This window comes from Xenopus laevis, chromosome 6L, assembly GCF_017654675.1.
Source record: "Xenopus laevis strain J_2021 chromosome 6L, Xenopus_laevis_v10.1, whole genome shotgun sequence".
Lineage (NCBI taxonomy): Eukaryota > Metazoa > Chordata > Amphibia > Anura > Pipidae > Xenopus > Xenopus laevis.
In genome coordinates this window covers 54060266-54077766 of record NC_054381.1, presented here as the reverse complement: position 1 = coordinate 54077766, position 17501 = coordinate 54060266, and the positions used below count along the sequence as shown (strand labels likewise).

The 17501-nt window shown below is 40.1% G+C and overlaps 1 protein-coding gene across 1 annotated transcript in view; it reads right to left on the bottom strand.

The window, feature by feature from the left end:
* col6a5.L (collagen type VI alpha 5 chain L homeolog) overlaps positions 1-16394 on the bottom strand; it is a 110454-nt gene extending 94060 nt beyond the window's left edge. The window contains exons 1-2 of the mRNA XM_041566038.1: positions 16284-16394; positions 9478-9542 (exon numbers count right to left, since the gene is read on the bottom strand). The gene's annotated coding sequence lies outside the window, so the exon portion shown is untranslated. The remainder of the gene's footprint in view (positions 1-9477; positions 9543-16283) is intronic.
* Between the last annotated feature and the right edge of the window lie 1107 nt (positions 16395-17501).

Genomic DNA, 17501 nt, shown 5'->3' with positions numbered 1-17501 from the left:
AGAAACAGGACTAATTACCAAAAAAAAACATCTGTTATAGGAAGGTCAGTAAAAGTATGCTATACCTAATAAAAATAACAAGTTACTCCTATCAATTATTTTTTAACCAAATCTTTATTTTTACTTAATCATATGTTAGGTAAGTAACTTAATAGGGAAATCCAACCTAAAAAAGTACTAAAAAGGCAATGGTAAAATATTGGTGATTTAACAACATCCTAATCCCAACAAAACTACAAACCCCTCTGCTTATTGGTGTATGAGGTACAAGGGAGCAGATTTATCAAGGGTCAATTTCAAAGTTAAAATTACTCATCATCGAATTAAAATACTTCGACGTCGAATATCGAAGTCAACGTTTTTTTTCATAGAATTTGGGTATCCTGCGGTTGAAGTAAAATCGAACAATAAATCTGCCCCACAGTGTGTTGGTATGCTCGGTCAGAGTGCTATAAAACATTGCAGTTCATTATGTCCCCTTAATTTGCCATGCCTTATGTAGATAAACAGACTACTGATAGAGGGACAGTAAAGAGCAACTTGATTATTCCAGAAAAGAACAGAAATTATAATTGATTAAATTCTAGGGATGCATGACTCCTGTGGACAAATTTAGACAAATTCTTGCCTGGGAAGGCTTCACAACAATTTTCACCACTTAATTAGGCTCATATTTGGTACCACTAAGCTAATTCACTAAAATGCGTAGTGCAGCTGAACGCTGGCAAAGTTTCGCTGGTGTAAATTCGTTTCATAGGAAACATTTGCTAATGTTCATTTCTGCCTAGCGAAATTTCATTAGTACACTTACGCTTAGGTCAATTATATATAATATAAATATGTCTTTATTAGTGATGTTGGGGAAATTGCTTGAAGTGGCCACTTATTAAAAATGTTCAAAGAAACAAAGTAAAGGCAAAAGAGATCCTCTATTGTCCTAGACATGAGCCCACCCGAAAGCAAATGTGGCAAATGGTTGAAAAAAAGTGTATATAGCATATATTTAACAGTTACTTGTAAACATAATACCACACTATAATATGAAAAAACTGCAGACTTTTCAGCAGACAGGATATGATGTCACCGACATAAGATTGTTGAGGCTGTAGCTTCATCTTATCAATTTGCCTGGTAGAACCTGGCGAAACAGACTCTGGAGAAAAGAGTAACATATTGGAAAGTTTGCACTTTGATAAATTTGCAGAGTAAATATCGTTCGTCTGGGGAAAACGGCAAAACTTCTCTAGCACTGAGCTTCTTTGCTAGTGAATTTCACTAATAAAGACATGTATATGACCTATATGTTCCCGCTAGAGAACATTGCACTGAGGTTTCACTGATGAAAGTACGCCAGCATTAATTTGCCGATGCAAAACTTTGTATTTTGATAAATACACGTATTTGCTGTGAATTAATGTCTGACAAAGTTGTGTGAAGTATGGTGAAGCCTTCCGGGGTGGAAATTCGCCCTTCGCTAAATTTGCCCCAAAAATCTAGATTTTTATAAACTATTATACCTTTCTCTGTATTGATAAAACTACTTTGTACTAGATCCAAACTAAAATATAATTCATGCTTATTGGAGCAAAATCAGCCTATTGGGTTTAGATGAAGGGATGAAAATCCAAATTACAGAAAGATCCATTATCCAGAAAACCCCAGGTCCCAAGCATTCCGCATAACAGATGCCATACCTGCATTTGCCTTGATTCACACAACACCTCCACAGGATTATACAGAGATTATACACCATTCACATCAGTCCCTACCCCAGTGGGGATTACACTCAAAAATGCAACCCTATAGCAGGTGGTAGGGAAGTGCACACCATAGCCAGTGCTTTTCCCATCTGTAGTAAATGACCCCTAGTCTAATATATCTACTATAATTATTTGTAATAACCTTCATGGTTCTTATATTTCCACTTGCTTTCTCAAAGCCATTGATATCTCTCGTAAGGTGAATTTATTTTGTGTGGCAATAAACAAGACGTTGATTCAAGCAAAGCATCTGTGTAATACAAACAAATCTGCCTGATTTGTTTGTAGTACACAGATGTCAGCTATGAAAAAAAAGTACACTGTCAAATATATTGTTAAGAATAATGAAATGCTTTACTATTATAAACAAGGAGCAGCTGCTTCAAAATGGTTCCAGAAATCATATGTTACCATGATGTTAGAGGGAGCAAGATATAAATAAATGGCCCACCGGGCCACCACATCAGGGGCCGACATACCCCCTCAGGCCCTTGAGCCCACTTCAACCACTCTATGGGCCCCCTGACCCAGCTGCAGCCCCACTCTGACAGCCTTCCCTCCCTGCCAAAGTGTACCTGATTTTCTCCTAATGTTTTGGGCTGGGGAAGGTCAGGGAGCAAACAGCAGGGTATGGGCTGGCAGGGCCAAGTCTGACTATGGCAAGTGAATAATCTCGTAATACCAGCTAAGAGGAATGATGTGGTCACAGTATAGAAATGAGGATTGGTAAAGCCATACAAGGTAAATGGATGGGTTAACGCAAGGGCCCAGATGGTATCTTGACATCATAATGGGCCAATCTGACACTGTCTTTTAAGATATATCAAGGTTACCCCATGTTCAAAGAACAATTTTCCTAAGCATCTGAACCCATACTGCTGAGTGCCCAGTATACTGTTAGAAGTTACTATGTTGAAAGAAATAGGAAAATAATTTAAGCTGGAGTGAGGTAAGGAAACACAAAAATAGAAGCAGAAGTGTAACCAGGAACACCTGGCAAGTATCAACTCAATTGTCAAAGGAACAATTAATCCCGTATTTGCAGTGAAGCCACAAAGGCCCGTGCCTAAGGCGGCATAAATTAAGGGGCTACACAGGAATACTTGGTCAATTGTGCTCAGTGCTTAGTCCTCTGTTAAGAGAAGGATGCTGATGTGTGCCATCCTATCGGACGGGTGCACCGGAGGACGCTGCACTCTGGGTGTCCTCAGGGGGAGTCCGGCAATGGGAACAATGTGTGTAAAACATTAAATTAACATATATGATGGTGCATCAGTTCTTGTGTGGGTGGGTGCTGAAGAGGTACACTTCAGTGCTTATAAGCCTTAACATTCCACACTATTGAGTGCTTGGTTGAGGCCACATATAAGATTTTTATGCTACTGAATCATATTTAGAGCTGTGCAATTTGTCAGTGAACTATTTACAGTATGTTTTATTGTATGTACACTGTCTCTGGACAAGGCAGCGATATATAGCTTGTAAATGCAAAACTGAGGGTATAACATTACATTCTCATAGTCTGGACACTGTATATATTTGCATACAGATTATCAGAAACAAAATCCACAACATCCTTCCATGCCTTTGATGTACTTCCAAGAGATAAATTATTCCATGATTTGCAAATTGTCTGAAGGACTGAAAAACATAGGTTTACAAAATATATTAAGGCGTCTAAGAACATAAAAAATCTTAATAGCACCCATATGACGCACAAATACTTTTGTGATGCCATTAAACTGGGAATATGTTGTGTAAATATTCAATATGCAGTAATGTTAAACTTTGGTTTCTATCTATAATTACCTCCATGAATGTGTCCTATATGATCCAGTCTGAAAGATATAATGTAACTTATTTTTGGCAGCACAGTTTAACCATAAAGTAAAAAAAAAAAAACATGCTGCAGCATTTATGGGTTTACTGTAATTTAGACAATACTAAACTAGGGCAAAATAGTCATTTTTGTTGTCTCGTCTTACTATCTGGATGCTACTGAGTGATAAATATTCACAGAAAAGGAGACCTCACTGAAATGAGGCTTTGATACTATGATATACTATATATATATATATATATATATATATATATATATAGATAGATATATATATATATATATATATATATATATATATATATATATATACAGTATGTGTGTTTTTTCCTGAACACTAATATATTGCACTGCTCTGCCCGTCTTTCCGTTTTTTGCGAATTCGCAGTGTGAATAAATTTCCACAACTGTTTTGCGAATATTTTATCCACCACTAGTTGTGGCGTAATTGAGTCGCAGAGTGTGCTCATACAGTAAATATTTGCAATTTGCGAATTGTGACATATTTAAAACGCTGCTATAGACATTCGCATTGAGAAAAAAAATTGTAATTCTGTTTGCACCCTCTTATTCAGCTATATAAATATAACCATGCACAGGGCAAATAAATTCACTTTGCGAACCAATCTGCCCTGCACACAGTTTATAAATGACCCACAGTGTGTCAAGAAAAAGACGCAGAGCTGTTAATCCAGTAAATTTACCCACTCAACATCAGGAAGTATTTAGTTAAATAGATCTTTTATCTTGTGTGTCTTATCATATTCAATCCTCATGTCTATCAGTAGATGTATGCGTAATGCTTCATTAAGGACCTGAGTGTTTGCCCAAAGTCAGTCTCTTGCGCGAATACAAGCGTCGTGATTCAAGCACTTCAATGGGGGCAGAATTGGTGCTCATGGAGCTGGTCAATCACGTTCCCTGTGTCGACCAGTCTGTAAAGGGACCATAATCCATCAAGACGTATATACACTGATGCTTACCACACACTGCACGGGCTCTTGGTGGGAGAAAACTAACCGTCACAGATCTAGAAGTATAAAGTATTCTGTATGGGATATATCGACAGGTGTCTCCAAAATTGTTTTTCATGTGACATTGAAGATCAAATAGGAAATACATAAAAATAAAAAATGATAAAGAAATAAAAAATAAATAAAATAAAAATCACTCAAATGATTTTGTTATATCCAGGGAAACGTTCACACACGTATTTACTGGTCTCACTCACCAGTTACCCCGAAGGATGTGATCATCGTTGAGTGGATATGGTTACTGGATATAGTGGAAAATGTGCCCGTTCGTGAGTGAAGGAAAGAACACAGCATGTGACAAAAGAATGTGCTTAAAATCTAATCCATCATTTAAATCATCCAAAAACCATTATAATACTAGTAATTAAGTCTATACCTGTATATTCAGGCACCGTATACTTAACAGATGTAGCTTGGTTGGAAAGAATCTCGTTGAGATTCCTCATTGCAATATATTCATGTCTATTCGTTACTTATTACTAGTTACATGCATAATCACATTATATATTATTATATATATATCTCATGGCACTATATTCATGACTATATGTTACTTATTACTAGTTACATGCTTAATTACATTATATATCAATACTCAATGTGTTGCGTAGATTGTTGCACTAGTCTCTATGTGGTAGTATCAACCAGTCTCTCTTCAGAATATCTTCTCTACGCGTTGGACTCTGATGTTCTGTTAGTCCACTCTCTCACTATTCACTTGTAGATGTATGGAGCGTAGGAGACTATTTCATTTAATCCCTTCAGACTCAGAGTGTTAAGTTTATGAATCCAACAAAGTTCTCTTTGTAAAAGTAGTTTCTCACTATTCCCCCGCCCCCCGTGTATATATATATTTATGTTGGTTTTATCTTTGATCTACATGCCTAAAATGTTGTCTACAATGTTGTCAGATTGCTTTGTTCCACTATTTACATGAAATGTATTATAGGTGTTAATTGAATCTAATTTAATCTACTTAACTAAGTAATAAGCATGTCTGTCCTCCTGCTCTGTTTTCTTATAATCATACTACTGCAGGACAGTACTCTTGGTCTGCCAGGGACAGTTCATCCAGTCTATGATGGTGCTGACAGTTCCCAGCAAATCCTGGTTACCAAGAAACCAACTGTATCACTATATAGTTACCTCCTAACCAGGGATATAATCACTCCAGGCAATTTAAGATGACCATGCAGGCACAGATTTGGTCAGGCAGTTTGGCTGATATTATGACCATATTGCCCAAATATCTGGCCTTTTTCAGCAGGATTTGGATTCGGCTGAATCCTTCTGCCCAGCCAAACTGAGTCTGAATCATAATTTGCATATGCAAATTAGGGGCGGGGAGGGAAATCTTGTGACTTTTTGTCACAAAACAAGGAATTAAAAAATGTTTTCCCCTTCCCACCCCTAATTTGCATATGCAAATTTGGATTTGGTTCAGTATTTCGGCTGAATCTTTCCCGAAGGATTCGGGGCTTCGGCCGAATCCAAAATAGTGGATTTGGTGCATCCCTAGTACCTATTAATGTAGCCCACGCTGGAAAATATGGAGCTCCATGGTTCCCCCTGTGTCAATAGATGAAGTTGAACAGCATTATAAAACAAGAGGCAGCTTCAGCAAGCACAATTATGTGAAAATAAAAGGAGTGCATTTTTTCACCCTCACAATTGCATTGGCGATTGCACTGGTGATATTTTCAACACAATAATGTCATTTCTTTATTCAATTTTACTGCGCTATAGTGTTTGACGGTAAAAATCAGCTACAAATCCTAACATTCTGCTGAAATCCATAAAGAAGCAAAGCTTCTGTCAACACAGTGTTGAAGAGTTGCAGTTTGCCAGACTAATCATTTTCCATCTCAAAAATCGCAAATGTGCAACACATACAGATGTCTTTCCTCATATCAAATTAACGTTTTCAGATGATTATTAATAGCAGATCCAACTGCACTCAGCACTTCAGCATTTTATTATGTGGAGAAATAATCAGCCCAATGGTTTCATCAGTACATTTGGGCAATGGCACAGAGTTAAGATTTTATGCATTTTGTCTGCCTTGCTCTTATTGATAGGAGTGCAATCCTTATTTGAGAATCTCCTGAAACCACTAGCCATTAGAGTAATGAGCAATGATTTTCAATATGTTCTCCCTGTGTGTTTTGAATACTTAAAAAGCTTAGCAGGCAAAATACTTGAAATCTTCCCATGTGTGGTTACACTTAGGGTAGTGCCAGATGTAACGGATCTCAGTCTGTAGAGAAATGCAGACCAGAATCTGCTCCTCCACTGCTCGATGAGTCTGCACCCAAGTACATTACCTTGGCATGGGTGAAGGCAGACGCAGTGGATTTCGGTGCTAAAATCTGGCAGTACCTTTAAGGTGGGGGTATACGGGCTGGGTCGGACTGGGCCGGCGGGACACTGGGAAAAAACCCGGTGGGCCCCGGCCCTCATGGGCCCCTTCCGGGCCAGACCTGCTCCACCAGAAAACACTTGTTGTTAATGCTGCGGAGCATCTTCTTTACGTGCAAGGGCATTGCCTGTTCTTCGTGATCATGCGTGTCTTCTGCATGACACGGCACGTTCGCGGAGGCAGGCATGGGGCTGGAGGTCAGGAGGCCAGCCCAGACCTGCTCCCCCAGAAAAAAAAGTTAATGCTGCGGAGCATCTTCTATACATGCACACACGTCGCGACTTCTTCACGTGTATGGTGGAGGCAGGCAGGAGGCTGGAGGTCAGGAGGGGGTTCAGAGACTGCCTGAAGGTGGGCCCTGTGACAGCAGCCCCGGTTGCCCCGGGCCTCCCAGTCCGACCTTGTACACGGGGAGAATGATCCACCCACAATAGCTTCTCTGTAAAGCATGGTAGACAGAATGCTTGGAATCTCCCCATGTGTTATTGTCTTTAGGGTGGGGGTACATGGGGGCAGATGATCCACACACAGACCAACTGTTCAATATCACCTAAACTAAAGTTAATATGGAATATAATGGCCCTTTTTATAAAAAGTTGGTAAAAATATTAACGTTTTGAAATTAAGATGTCGCAAGGGTTTTCATCAAGGGAGGCTTTTTTCCCTATATATATATATATATATCACTTTGGTCACATAAGTGTTCTTAAAGCTAATTGCATGCACTTGTTTTGGCTAGGAAATATTAAAAATGTGTTTTTGTGCCAAAATCCACTCTGTGTGTACACTAACAGGCTAATCCTGTGTACATATATAGAAGGGTAGGGGGTCAGATGTATGCCATTTGCCTTAACTACTGCACTGTCTATTATTAAGGTTGCTAACTAAGAAAATACACCAGCCATAGTGATGTGCAACCAGCAGTAAGGTACTACAAATCATGTTTGAAGGACATTGGTTTTCCTTTGATGGAACAGACACTATAATTGCACCTTTCATGTCCTTGTCCTTTTTAAATGAATTATTAAATTCCAACATTGAGCAGTTAACTAAAATTGATAGCTGGGTCCAATGCAGTTATGACTGCACCCATAAAAATGTTTTTTTATTGCTAAAAAATATAGGCCATTCTTCTACATTATGTCACCATGGGGGGGGGGGTAGTCCTGCCAACCCTAAAAGCCTCACACCCACATGAATGAATTTTTAATTGTTTTTTCCTGGTATTTATATAGCGCCAATGCATTTCTGTAGCACTTTACAAAAATCTGAATCCTGCTGAAAAAGGCCGAATCCTTAACCGAATCCTGGATTCGGTGCATCTCTAATTATTTACCAATCTCTCTGTCTGTACTTGACTGAGAGAATGTGCAGAACTGACAGGCTTACTTTTCTCACAAGGAGCTTCCACAGTAACAGTTGGTGTGAAGATGCTATTCAGCATGGAAGAGGGAGGGACTTTGCTAGTTGCTAAGTGACGTCATAGCTAGTGAGAAGCCACTCCCATTCAGCAGTAGCTTGAACTTGTCTCTCAGTGAAAGCACCCTCATTGCATGTAGTAATATGTCATTTTACTAAAAAAGTAAGCATTTCTGCTAAAGAAATATATTTGAAGATATTATTATTTCCACCTCAACTATCCATTCAGAGAATTTAAATTTTGCGATAGATCCCCTTTAAACATTATTATCAGTCCCTGTTCCATTGGAGCTTGCAGTCTAAGGTTTCTATCACATTTGCACACAATGGAACCAATCTTTTCAGGAATCAGTTAAACTGCCTGTAGGTTTTTAAAAAAATTGAGACATGGGGAGAACATGCTAACTCCTTGTTATATATGATATGGCCCTATGGCTATGGACTTGCACATACCCCCCTATAACTGTCCTGTTTTCCGCGGGACAGTCCTGATTTTGACAGCTTGACCTGCAGTTCTGGATTGTTATTGAAATGTCCTGTGTTTTCTCTTTGATCTCCTGCACTGAAAAGCTAGACAAAGATATATAAAGTTTCTGAAATGTAATTAAATAAGAGACTTTTGGCAGACAGCCCAGAATACTCGGCAGCTGATACATTTGTAACCATTTAAGATAATCAGGTCTCTTGGGGAAATTGTGACCTGCAGCTTAAATGACAATTCACCTTTATTAGCAGAACTGTAATAACACATACAACCTGACCCTAAAACCCCCAGAAATGTGTTAACATTTTCCATAATCTGCCAAATTTTGTAAAATGGATGTAGTATTTAGGGGGTGTGGCCATAAAATGGGAATGGTCAAAAATCTGCTGTGCATCTTTTTGTCCCTTTTTCTATTGTTGGGAGGTATGGACTTGCAGACATTTCAGGATAGTACTATGTTTTGGATCAGTATCTCCTTTGATTATTGAAACCCTCTTTATGTTTTAACCCCAGATTTTCCTTACCTGAATTTTCTGCTGCTTTCAGAAAACAAAGAACATCATCAGGGAAAAAGCTAGACCTGCAGGAACTGGGAATAAACAGATATTAACAAAATAAATACATTTTTTTTTAATTTTTTGATAAATATATAACAATATATTGCAGCACACCACAAACCACACCAGCTAAGCTTTACTTTTTTGTTCTCTTGCAGTTACAGCCACATCAGCCTAGATGTGTATTAAAGGAGAACTAAACCCTAAAAATGAATATGGCTAAAAATGCCATATACTGCACTTAAGCACCAGCCTAAAGTTTCAGCTACTCAATAGCAGCAATGATCAAGGACTTTAAACTTGTCACATGCTTAGTGGGCTCTGAGCAGCTGTTGAGAAGCTAAGCTTAGGGGTCGTCACTAATTATCAAGCAGAAAATGAGGTTGGTCTGTAATATAAGCTGGTGCTACCAGGCTGATTATTACATTACTGATGCTAATTGCACTGGTTTTTGACCTGCTATGTAATAATAATCTGTATTAATTACTAATCAGCCTAATTGTGTGACATTTCTATTCTATGTGTACTGTATATTGTAAGTGAGTCCCTAACTTCAGTAAGTGACAGTAGAACAGAGCATGTGCAGTGAATAAGCAGAAAAGAAGATGGGGAGCTACTGGGGCATCTTTGGGGGCACAGATCTTCCCAGGACTGTGTTTGCCTTGGGCTGGTATAGAAGCCCAATACATAATGTACAGCATTTCTAGCCTACTTCTTTAGTTAAGCTTTACTTCTCCTTTAAGCACCCCAGGCCATTTTCCATATTCTTCATTTGGATGGGCCTAGCTGGACAATTCTACACTACAGGCACATTTATAAGAGGGGAGAATTCTCTGCAGAAATGCAGGGGAGGTCTGGTAAGCAGTGGGTGTTGCTAAACATTGTGCATCAATAGATATCAACTACAAAGTGAAAATTAGTAACAGCCTTGGCTGGAGTATTTATAGATATGGATGCCTGGGCTACTTTAGATGGGCTGGTTGTTCAAAAGGAAGGACTTCAGTCATCAAAATATTTCAAAATAGAAAAAAACACAGCAAGAACTGTAATTTTCAGCCATTTGTGTGTTTTTCTCCCGAATGCTAAGAGCTTTACCTAGGAAGAAAATTCAGTGAGAAGATCATGAATTAAAGTGTGACATGACTGTTTCTTAGCAGAAGTCTAGGGGATAACCCCCATTATTGTTCCAGATTGTTATGGGTAATAGACTCACCCGAGTTTGGGGGGTGAGTAGGGAGGGTTGGGGATGTATATATGTTGGGTTTGTGTATCACTGTATTTCGCAGACTATTCACTCTAAATTGCTCGGCATAGTAACTAAGCATGATATACTTTATAAGTTTCTCTTACTGATGTACCTGAAGGGATGGACACTTCCTCTGACTTGGCATATACCTACAACTGTATGCTATGGCTAATGTATCGATACTTTCTTGGAACGTGAGGGGCCTTAATTCCAAATTTAAAAGGAGCTTGTTGTTTAATTACCTCAAGAGATATCCTCCCTCTATCCTCCTCCTCCAGGAGACGCATCTCTCCGGACAAAAAGTTCTCGCACTTAAGAAACCATGGGTGGGATGGCATTTTCACTCTACTTTTTCAACTCATTCGAGGGGGGTCTCCGTATTAATTCGCAAGGGTCTGCCATTTGAACTTCTAAAGCTCCACTTAGATCACTACGGCAGATTCCTGGTAATTCATGGCCTTATCGCCAACAAACCCATTCTTTTGGTCAATCTGTATATGCCTCCGCCATTTGCAGTGTCCATCCTAGATATAATGATGACTAAACTGTCTGAATTCCCACCTAGCCCCCTCTGTATTATGGGAGATGTTAACTGTTGCTTAAATCCGTCCTTGGATAAACTTAGCCCTGACCCCCATACGTTTACTAAGCTCACCACGTGGGCAGAAGCCTTACAACTAACTGACCCCTGGAGGTGGAAATACCCACTCCAAAAAACCTTCTCCTGCCACTCTCCAACACACAAAACTTTCTCTAGGATAGACCTGGCCCTCGTATCTCATGACCTCCTATCTATGGTTGATCAAATCCGCTACCTACCCCAATCCCTATCTGACCACTCCCCACTTCAAGTTACTTTTCGCTGGATTCCTGAGGCCTCAGACAAGCTATGGCGCTTAAGCCCTCTTTGGCTCAAAAACACTACAGTGGCCGAGGCGAATGCCCAGGCCTATGGCGACTATTGGGTCCATAACGTGGGGTCCGCCTCCCCTCTGACTCTTTGGGATGCCTCTAAGGCGGTCATGAGAGGAGCGCTTATGGGGGCAATCTCACAAGCAAGGAATGATACTTTAGACCAGGTTAAAGCCGCGGAGACTGAACTCCGTAATGCTTCAGGAGCACATACACTGAACCCTTCCCCTGCCAACTATGCTGGTCTCCTAAGCGCTCAAAACTCTCTTTCCAGAGCCTCCATATCACTAACTAGAAAAGCCTTGCTTTACCAGAACCAGCGTATCTTTGATCAGAGCGACAAAAACAGTAAGCTTTTGGCATTTTTGGCTAGACAACAGACTACATCATCCGCTGTTCCCCGCCTTGTTTTAGATGATGGCTCAATAGTCGCTGAACCCAAGCTCATAGCACGAGAATTTGCCACCTTCTACCAAAACCTATATTCTACCACAACAACACACTCCAGAACCCAACTCCTTCACTTCTTGGACTCCATCCCTATCCCGTCTCTCTCACTTAGTGACAAAACATTTCTGGATGCACCTATAACGCCCCGAGAAATTGCTGATGCCATTGCCTCCCTACCCCCAAATAAGACACCAGGACCAGATGGCCTACCTCCAGACTGGTACAAAGCTCTCTCAGAACAATTAGCCCCGAAATATCTAGAGACGCTGCAAAGTGCTTTCGATAGTAATTCACTACCTCCATCATTTACAGAGGCCCTCATAGTTGTCATCCCTAAACCGGGTAAAGATACAACTCGCTGCTCTTCATACCGCCCTATATCTCTCCTAAATACAGATGCTAAAATCCTGGCTAAGGTCCTCACTTCCCGCCTCCAACAGGTAGTCCCTGACCTTATCCACCCTGATCAATCTGGCTTTATGCCAGGACGCTCCACTAACATCAACCTCCGCAGACTCTTTACCAACCTGCAGATCGCCCATACTGAAACAGGCACCAGAGTAGTAGCCTCCCTAGACTCTGCTAAGGCTTTTGATTCGGTGGAGTGGGATTACCTATGGGAGGTTTTAGCCCGTTTCGGACTTGGCCCTAGATGCATATCCTGGATCAAACTTCTCTACAAGAACCCCACGGCACGCGTGAGAGTTAATGGCCATATTTCACCCCCTTTCTTACTAACAAGGGGAACACGGCAGGGTTGCCCCCTTTCCCCAATTCTATTTGCCCTAGCAATAGAACCACTAGCAATACTGACCAGACAGTCTCCTTTAATCAAGGGTTTAACCTACGGCACTATTCAGGAAAAAATCTCCCTTTTTGCAGATGACCTCCTTATATATTTGGCAGATCCCAATGATTCTCTTACAGCCCTCCTGGACCTGGTCAATCGCTTTGGCTCATTCTCTGGACTACAAGTTAACTGGGAAAAATCAGTTTTATTCCCCATTGACCCTGACCAACCTCGATCTCTACCACAAGAGACCCCTCTCGAATGGGCCACCCAATTCAAGTACCTAGGAGTGGTAGTCCATGCAGATCTCACAAAATACACTACCTTAAACCTCGACCCAATTTTAGTTAATCTGACCAATACCTTAAATCGATGGACTAAACTTCCTCTGTCTCTCTGGGGTAGAGTAAATGTCATTAAAATGATTTACAACCCAAAATTCTCTACCTACTCCATAATGCACCAATATATATCCCCAAAAAATACTTTAAAAGTATAAACCAAATCGTGATCCCCTTCCTCTGGAACAATAAAACACACAGAATCGCTTGGTCAAAGCTGTGTGCACCATGCGACGTGGGAGGTCTGGCCCTCCCCAACTTCCATTGGTATTTTATAGCTTCACAAGTATATTACCTCCACTGGTGCTTTAACCCTGACCCATATAACCCAAACTCGCAGTTACAAGCTCTTTTACTATCCTCGTGGGAAGGTCTCCGCAATTTTCCCTATTGGAGTCCCAGGGATTCTGGCCCATTACCGACGACACTGACTACCCCAAAGAAGGCCTGGCTGATAGCTCTCAAACTTTTAGGCCATTCACCACCCCTCCTATCCCCTCACCTCCCACTCTGGGGGAATTCCTATCTAAATCACTTTAGATCCTTGCAACACTCGGTTTTCTGGCCAAGGCAAGGCATTAAACGCTTGAAGGACCTCCTTGAGAATCATACCTTTGCCACCCTTTGCACACTCCAACAAAAGTGCCAACCAACACATATTCCATTATTTCAATACCTACAATTACGACATGCCTTCCACTCCCAATTTAACAGTCTTACTCCCCAGCAAACCTGTCTAGTCATTGAAGAAATTCTTCATGATCCCAACCCAGCAAAGCTGGTGTCCCGGCTCTACCAGCAATTCCTTTTATCCGGCCCCAAACCTTTTCGATCAGCGCAAGACTGGTGGAATACCAAAATTGTAGGCCTTGAGCAGGATAGCTGGGACGAAGCAACAGATCACATATACACTGGCCTGATATCGTTGAAAGACAAACTAATACAATATAAAATTATGCATCATATTTACATTACTCCCACACGACTCAAACTGATGGGCCGGATCCCCTGCGACTCCTGTCCCAGGTGTCACCAACAAGCTGCGGATTTCTTCCATTTAATCTGGGAATGCCACTACATATTGAGCTTTTGGACACAAGTCGTAAACTATCTAGCGGACAATCTTGACTTTCCGAGAATAATTTCACCTACAGTTTGCCTTTTGGGGGTCCTAGAAGAGATAATCCCAGCTAAGTATACTCGAATCTCTTTTCGTATCCTACTCTTTTATGCGAAAAAAACTGTAGCCCTTCACTGGATGGGTCACCTCTCACCCTCTCTTAATGCTTGGATACACCTGGTTAACAAAGCAGTACCCCTATATAAGCTCACCTACGAAGTTAGGGGAACACCAACAAAATTTGATAACATTTGGGGATTGTGGAATGACATTGACCCGACCCCTCTGTAGCATGTCTTAACCAAGTCCATCTCCTATTATGAAATCCTTCATGGTTAGCTATCCTACATATCCTCGAAGGTCCCAACCTAGCCTTCAGATGTAAAGTTCACCTGAATTTGATAGTGTCCATCTCAACTGCTCGATCTCTGTATTGTGTTATGCTTGGTGATAGCCTGTGCCATGTTTTCATCCTGCCAAACTTGTACAGTTTAGTCTGCGAGTGTACTTATTTGTTGTATGTCTGATTGCTGTGTGTTTTAAAAAAGAAATAAATCTTACCTTTAAAAAAAAAAAAAGTGTGACATGTCATGAGATTGTGACTATCCATCCCCATTTGCTAGATGTTCATGGTGTGACTGCCCCTGAGCAAAAATCCACCACACTGCCATATGTTCAGTTCTTTAAAGCCATACGCCAGTTCTGTATCTGTCAATATCTGTATGGCTGTAATATGCTGTGGTATAATTTCAGTATATTAAGAGTAATAAATGCTGTCCAGGTTGTCCTCTATGCTCACATGTGGCCAAAATGCTTGGGAACCTAACAGAAAGCCTTTTGGGCACATGGACAACAGCAAACACTAGTTTTGATGCAAAAATTGAATATGCAGTGTGAGTGTGAGACTATATTGTAATTCTTGGGTTGACCCTAACCTGCCCTCTTCTGTCCCGAAACAATGCTACCCTGATGTGTTGTTTTAATCCCCTCTCTTTGATGTCACCCAAGGGGATGGTGCAGGTGCCAGTATATCAGAAAGTGACTCAACACGAGTGCACTGACTTGTTGTGAACAGAGTATTGCCACCCATAAATTGACCAATGCAGCGTTATGCCACTATTAGAATGGGATCGGCACCTAGCATAAGCTGCTGACTGCACTGATACTGTAGTGTACACACACATGTTATCTTTGGAGAAATCCAATAAAATTTATATATATATATATTTTTTTTTTTCCCCAGCTGTAAAATGTCAGTCTGAAGAAAGGGCACCAGAGCCCCAAAAGTCCTGTAATATTCTTAAAGTTAACACATTTAATGTCTCTAATTACTGTGTAATGACACAGTAAAATACTTCCAGGAGGAGGTCAAAAAATATACCACGAACACAGATCTTATTTAAGATGACTTCATCTTTAACAACCTGAGGACAGCATCCAAATCCTGCACAGCTCTATAACCTAACCCCAAGTGCCAAACCCCCATATTATAGATCTGAAGTGCTGTAGCAAAGCAGTAAAAAACTCATATTCAACATCATTATTTTAAAGTTCCCACCTTAAATGTACTGAACACACAATACTGGAAACCAATACCTCCCATTTCTACAACAGATACAATATAAATGCCAAAAGTAATGCAGGATAGTCACCAAAAATAAAGACAATCAATTATTACTATTATAACTAAATCAGAGAAATTAACTCATAAACATGTAAAGAAAATAACAAAACCAGTTCTACTATGTGCAGAGAGTGCTATGCTTTTCCTTCTATGGTAGCTACTACAGGAATACCCCCATGTGTTCATACTGGGAGCTTTCTTTTAAAAAAGATAAATCACAGAACAAATGCTTTCTTTGCAGTCCCTGCACTAATGAATGAAGTGCAAAGATCCAGAAGATGTGTGCTGACCTGGCTCCGGAGATGTGTAGTACCAGGCTTGATCTCAGAGGATTCAGAAGCAGCAGCAGCAGCAGCAGAACAGAATTCTTTACAGAGCTGTACCCTGCAGAGCATCCACAGCCCTGGCTGGGACTGGAGATCCTCAGAGATAACCCAGACTCAATTTCAAAAGGGGAGAGGCGGAGCACAGAATTGGTTTGGTGGGGAAGACTTAAATGCTCTCAGATACCTTGTATACATCATTTCCATAGAAAGATACACACAAACTATAAATTAGATTACAGCACTTGGGGAAGGTTCCCAAATGACACAAGGGTATTTGTGTTACTGTTTTTTTATTAATGACACAATGTTCATTATCACACACACACACATCAAATCAATACATAATATTCCAAAAAACCGAACTCCAAGGACTTAATAGGTGAAAAATAAAAGTAGGTTTATTATCAACATTTCGGCACTGATACTAGGGCCTTCATCAGTGAAAAGTGATAAATCTATTTTTTTTCACCTATTAAGTCCTTGGACTGCGTTTTTTTGGAATATTATGTATATATATATATATATATATATATATATATATATATATATATATATATATATGTATATATATATATATGTCCAGAAGTGCCTGCACTCATACTTTGAGTTGCCAAAGGTGCACGATCAAGGGTTATAATATAAACAAACAAAGGATCAGCACTCTCTGTAATTTGTGAAATAATGCTCTTTTATTGATACAGCATCTCATCGAACGTTTCGGTCCTACCTGGGACCTTTCTCAAGCATCCTTGAGAAAGGTCCCCAGATGGGCCCGAAACGTTCGATGAGATGCTGTCTCAAATTACAGAGAGTGCTGATCCTTTGTTTGTTTATATATATATAAATGCAGGGTGGCAGCACTCCAAGGATTTTGCAACAAGGTTGTCAAAATAAAGCAGGTTTATTAAATCCGACGTTTCAGTTCCGTACAGGAAAGTTTCTTCAGGGAAAAATTTTGGAGTGCTGCCACCCTGCATTTGTATCCATTTTTATTCGGATTAGTACCCAGGTTGAGCCTTTGTATTTCGGAGTGCGGAACATGTGCATTATTATATATATATATATATATGTATATATATATATATATATTTCTCATTTATAAATGCAGCACATGGTGCAAAGTGCAGTTTGAGTTGCAAGGCACAATAACTTACAGTTATGGAATGTGCCACTTTTGCCATC